A 5,713-nucleotide genomic window follows, 5' to 3' on the forward strand; every position below is an offset into this window, starting at 1 on the left:
TTTTGACATAAAATAAATCTTTGTCTCAGAATTGATGTTTTAAATTTTAAATCATAGCATCTTCACTTGTGAGAAAGTAAATTTATATATTTGAACACACCAACAATTTTAGAATGTAAGATGCATTACTCACCTCAGAAATAATTTTTGTTTCACTAAATAGTGTTAGCCTTTCTCTCTTGTGAACATAATTTTCCCCCAAGGGGAGAGCGCGAACACAGTCCCCCAGTACCACAAATTATGCAGTCGAGTTTCCCACATTTGGAGAAATACAGGGGTCAGCACATCCGGAATGCAATGGATAAGCCTCGCCCTGGGAAAACCACCTTTGTGATTATGGTAACTCCCCATCCAGGTAAGCATGTAAACATACTTTTGTGTGCAAACAAACAAAGAAGCTCCAAGTCTACACTGAAAATGTGTTACATAATCACACACACACAAATATATTCTTCTGGATAATTATAAAATTATTTTCCTTAGTTACCATTAAGTGGACTCTGCTCAACAAAACAAAACACCGCTTGGGCCCAGAACTGTCATCTCTACAACCACTTGTTGATAAGACATTTGTGGTCCAGAGGATTTTCATTATCTGGGATTTTGAAGTTGGCCTTTCATCCATTCCATCTTTGTGTAGAAACTCCACTAAAACCTGTTCAACATCCTAGCAATACCCACACCTCCACTGTTACAGGTAATGGTTGCACATGAGGTTCATTGACCAGGACTTGAAACCTGGTGGCCCACATGGAAGATGAGACTTCCACCCCAGAACCAACACTGCCTTCAGTGTTAAGTACTCCATTCCAATGATCAACGTTTCAAAGGGAAAACCTAGAGCATAGATCCACTAGGCTATAGATCACCTAGAATATAGATCCACTACATAGGATCTATTTATTCATTCACAAATCTCAACTGTGTCTGCTAGATTTGAGTTGAATTCTATAGTAACTGTTTTTCCAATTTACCACATTGGAAGTGTCACAATAAGCTGTATGAAGACTGGCAGAACTGCTACAACTGCTGTGGATTGGGGAAAAAATGTACATAAAGGATTAACCTCACAAAATACTGTTTGTAAGGCCTTTCAATCTGTGGAATAAGAAAAGAGGTTGGTATGTCAAGGGGAGGAGTAAAGGCAATTTGTATTTCTCCAACACTGTTGAGCAGCAAGATTCATAGTAAGATTATCAGAGTTAATCATAATTCAAAGAGCCTAACTTGCTCCCATAGAGGTTTAGTGTTGGAAACCCACAGTGTCAGTTCTACTCTGTCCAATAAGATTTCTAAGGTTGGCATTGAATCTAAGGCAGTGAATTCAAGTTGAATTTAAATCGGTTTAGAGTTGAAAACTCTGTCCATGATTATATATTACATGATGTGTATACGAAATATAAGATACAGACCTGAAAATGAGAAATAATAAACATATACATATATAAGTGTGCCGAAGCAGAGGAACCGGCACTTCTGAGCTTAAAGGGAGTTAAGAAAATATTTGATTCTGAGTTATAAGTGTGAGTCTCAGGGTCACACATTGGATAGAGGGACGCTTGACAATAGGATCACATCAAATGACTTAAAAATGGGACTAAAAATCTATGAATACATTTAACCTAGTGAGGATTATGTACAAATATCTGTTTTACAGGATTGATCTTGAAAACACAGATGTGACTTATAAAAAAAGGAAGAAAATAGTGTCGCAGTACAGGACATAATAATCATAAGCACAAGGAGGCGTTTGCACTGGACATTCAACAGGAACAAGGCTGTCTTCTGTAGGTGGGAGGAGGAAGCCAGCACATAAAGTTAACGAAAGATGGTGTGAAATGTCCCTAGTTAAGTCACGAGTCACAACTCTGAGACTGGTGGCAGCCCTGAGAGTTACTGGTGCCCTGCCATGTCTCCAGTGACCCTATCTCTGGACAAGTCTGCACCCACGGTCGGTGATCTTCCTGCATTCTGCATCATTGTATGTGGCTGAGCGGGTTTGAAGCGGGACTTGTATGTTAGTATTGGACTTATGAACTCGAGTTGGACTCAGCTGGGGATATTTCTTGATATAAAATTACTTCTTGATAGAAAACTCTTTCATATACATATATCAATGTCACTGGATTTGTTTCTCTAGTCAACCAATTCTAACACATACATCAAAAGATTTCTGTAACCAAAGACCCATCTTCCATTCCCCCCCACCCTCTTTTCATACTCTTTTCTCTTCCCTGCTCTGTGTTCCAGCCAAATGAGAGTCACGGACATTATCCTAAGAGCTCTTGATAACCCAGACTGTAGATTTCCCATCTGTAGATGACTCTGTTCATTCTACCCTGAGCTGTGAAAATGTTGTGCCCTAGAATCATCTGCCACTTAAGGAGCTCTAGTGGCACAGTGGGTTATACGTTGGGCTCATGGTCAATGATTTGGGCCCCAGAGCTGTTCCACAGAAGAAGGTCGAGACTTTGTTTTACAGTAGGGATTAAAGCTTTGGAAACCCACAGTTGTAGGTCTACTTTGAGTAGGCTCACTTTGTGTTAGAATTGACTTGTTTGCTGTGAGGTTTTGTTTGGTTTGGTTGTCTAAGGATATTGGCAGTCTCTCACCCCCTGCCATGCCTCCGCAAAATTAAAAAAAAAAATCTAATGAAAGAATGATGAAGTAAAAGAGCTGAGAGAATTTCAAAGGACTGCTCAAGAATACAAAATAAATTGGAATAAAATGTTCCCAAACTTGGAGTTGAACAAACACAATGTGCATGTGTCAGATTGAATGAACTGAAGAAAAACATTGAGCCATGAGTTGAAACAATGTAAAAATCTATAAGGCAAAATAGTAAACGGCACAGGGGTGTCTAAAGAAGATAGAGGGAAAGACAGAATAACAGTGCCCTGAAGAATTGGTTTGTACCATTCTGAAGCAAGGTAATGCAACAGAGTGCAGAAAGTATAGAACACTATAATGAATATTAGACGCAAGTAGAATTTTGATGGAAATATTTTTAAAATATTTTCAGCAGTACATGAACAGGAAATTACCATACCTTATCTGGAATCAGAGTAGAATATGTAAAACTCACACGATTGCTGATGTCATCTTACCTGGAAGCAGAAAATACCTGTCTTTGTTGCCTGTGCAAAGGGATTCTACTGTCTGAGTAATAACTAATTATGGATAACACTGCAAATAATGGAAATTACAGAATACTTATTAATATGCTGTGACACACACACACACACACACACAGGCCAAGGGGCCTTCATTTGAACAAGAAATAAAAGGAAATACTGTATGTTTTAAAATCAAGAAAAGTGTGTATCAGGGTTTTAGTGACTCAACATACTTACTTAATCTGTATGCTCAGCAAATAAGCAGGGAGTCAAATTATTTATGAAGAAGCACAAGGCACCGAGATTGAAGGCCTACCCATTAACAGCCTGCAATACACCGATGACCCTTCCCTGTCTGCTGAAAGGAAAGCGGTCTTGAAGCCACTGATTGATGAAAATTGAATTGCACTTCAATATAAATCCTGACAACTGGACCAGTAAGCAATATCACCATAAATGGAGAAAAGACAGACATTGTCAAATATTTTATTTTATTGGGATCCTCAATCAACGGAATGCATGGAAACATCAGTGAAAAAGATAAGCAATGTGTTACAGTAGGCAAATATGCTACAAATGGCCTCTTTGAAGTGCCAATAGGCAAATAAATCATTTTAAGGATTAAAATGCACCCGATCTGAGACATTTTTAATTACCCCATTTGCATATGAAATCTGAACTAGTAACAAGGATGACTGAAGGAAAATTGATGTTTGGAATTATGATATTGTTACAGAATATTGAATGTACCAGGGCTTTCCAGAAGAAGAAACAGATCTATCTCAGAAGAAATATAAGTCAATTCTGACATATAGCGGGACAATGACTACAGCCATAACAAGATGGCAGTGTTTCAGGGTTAATATGGGAGCTCAGAAATGGCTAGACCTAGATTACATTTGAACAAGAGACAACAAACCAGTTAGAGGTAGCAACTAGTTGAGATTGCAAATTACAGTTTTGGAGTTCTTTCATTTGTTAGTTAGACCCTGCTTGTTGGTATGATGCCTAGCTATCAGAATAGTGTCTGGGGTCTTAAAGGTTTGTTTCCAAGTTAGTTAGTTAGTTAGTTAGTTAGATTTTATATGTGTGTGAGTAAGGGGGCTTTAAAAAAGTTTATGGGAAAAATTGAATTTGAAGATAAGTGGTTTTTCCACAAACTCTTTGAAGCCCCTTTGTGTGTATAAAATAGATATCTGTAACATTACAACCAATAACAGAAGAATGCCAATGCTTTCTAAGTGTTGTGGAATATTCATCAAATAAAAGCATATTCTAGACTATAAAACAAATTTAAATAATCTGGAATTATAAATGTATATTCTCTGCCCACAATGGGACCAGACTAGAAATCAACAACAGAAAGATAACAGGGAAATCTCTGAAATCTTGAAAATTATACAGTTTTTAAAAATACTTATTTTCAAAAAATATATAGTGGTGGCGAATAACATAAAACTATTTGACATTATAACCATTAGAATTCAAAATAAAACCACGAAAAATGTCACTGCACATCTATAAGAATGACTAAACTTTTTCAAGTGGCATTATCAAGTGCTAGCTAGGATGTAGAAAAATGGGATTGGTGAGAGCGAAGGGAGGGAAAAGAAGAGGAGCGGATTCCAAGGGCTCAATGGAATGTAAATGTCTAGAAAAAAATGATGGAATATATACACAAAAGTTGGATATAATCGATGTATGGTTTGTAATAAGAGTTATAAGAACCTCCCAATAAAATGATTTAAAAAAAAAAGAAAAGCAAAATTGGATCATTCTTATAATACTGGTTGGAAAGGAAAATGGTATAGGTGCTATGGAATAAAGTTTGGCAGTATTGTAAAAATATGCACATAACAACCACATAACACAATTGCTTGGCATTTACCCTACAGTAATAAACATTCACACGGAAACACATTTGTTTATAACACCTTTACTTGTAGTGCCAAATGGATTATCCATTCCAGTCACACAACCAATGTCGCTTAGACCAATTTGGTAGATTTCTGTATTACAAACAAACAAACAAACAAAAACAACTCAGAAAGGTAAAAACTATGGATGCACTCAGATCAGCCATTAATAATTTATTCCTTTGTCTGTTGGTTCAAATGCATAGAGGGGTTTAAAGTGGCTATAAGGCACTTCTTGTCAGTAGAATCACTAGGAAACAAAAAACAACATTTTTGTGAAAGAATTACTGGAGACAATAGTGAATAATATAATTTCTATTTCCCCCCTTGATTCCTAGACTCATGAATCCTACATATTGTAGCTTCATGTATCAGACAAGGATTAAGAGAATACATATTCTCCTAGAGAACCCTTCCTCATACTTACAAGGTCTTGCCACCTCACTGGCAGAGCAGTGAATTCTTTAAAAGGCCGTTCTCCCATTCTATCAGACAAACTAGTTCATTATGATGAAAAACAGTAAAACCAGTGAATTCCTTGAGCCTAAGCCTAGTGTTGCACTTCATTTGTTATGAAGTGAATTTCTTAATCAGAAGCAATGCAGTATGGAATACCACATCAGTGTATTAATCATCCATAGATGGTAGTTCTGGCAGATGTATTGCGTGCAGTAAATGAAA

The 5,713-nt window shown here is 36.9% G+C and overlaps 1 non-coding gene across 1 annotated transcript; it reads right to left on the reverse strand.

The window, feature by feature from the left end:
- Positions 1-200: 200 nt before the first annotated feature.
- LOC115872170 lies at positions 201-363 on the reverse strand. Its single transcript, XR_004047708.1, has one exon. It is a non-coding gene; the product is annotated as a U1 spliceosomal RNA (small nuclear RNA).
- Positions 364-5,713: the final 5,350 nt, after the last annotated feature.

Source organism: Echinops telfairi, unplaced genomic scaffold (genome assembly GCF_000313985.2).
Source record: "Echinops telfairi isolate 266 unplaced genomic scaffold, ASM31398v2 ScPeMD7_7420;HRSCAF=8458, whole genome shotgun sequence".
Taxonomy (NCBI): Eukaryota; Metazoa; Chordata; class Mammalia; order Afrosoricida; family Tenrecidae; genus Echinops; species Echinops telfairi.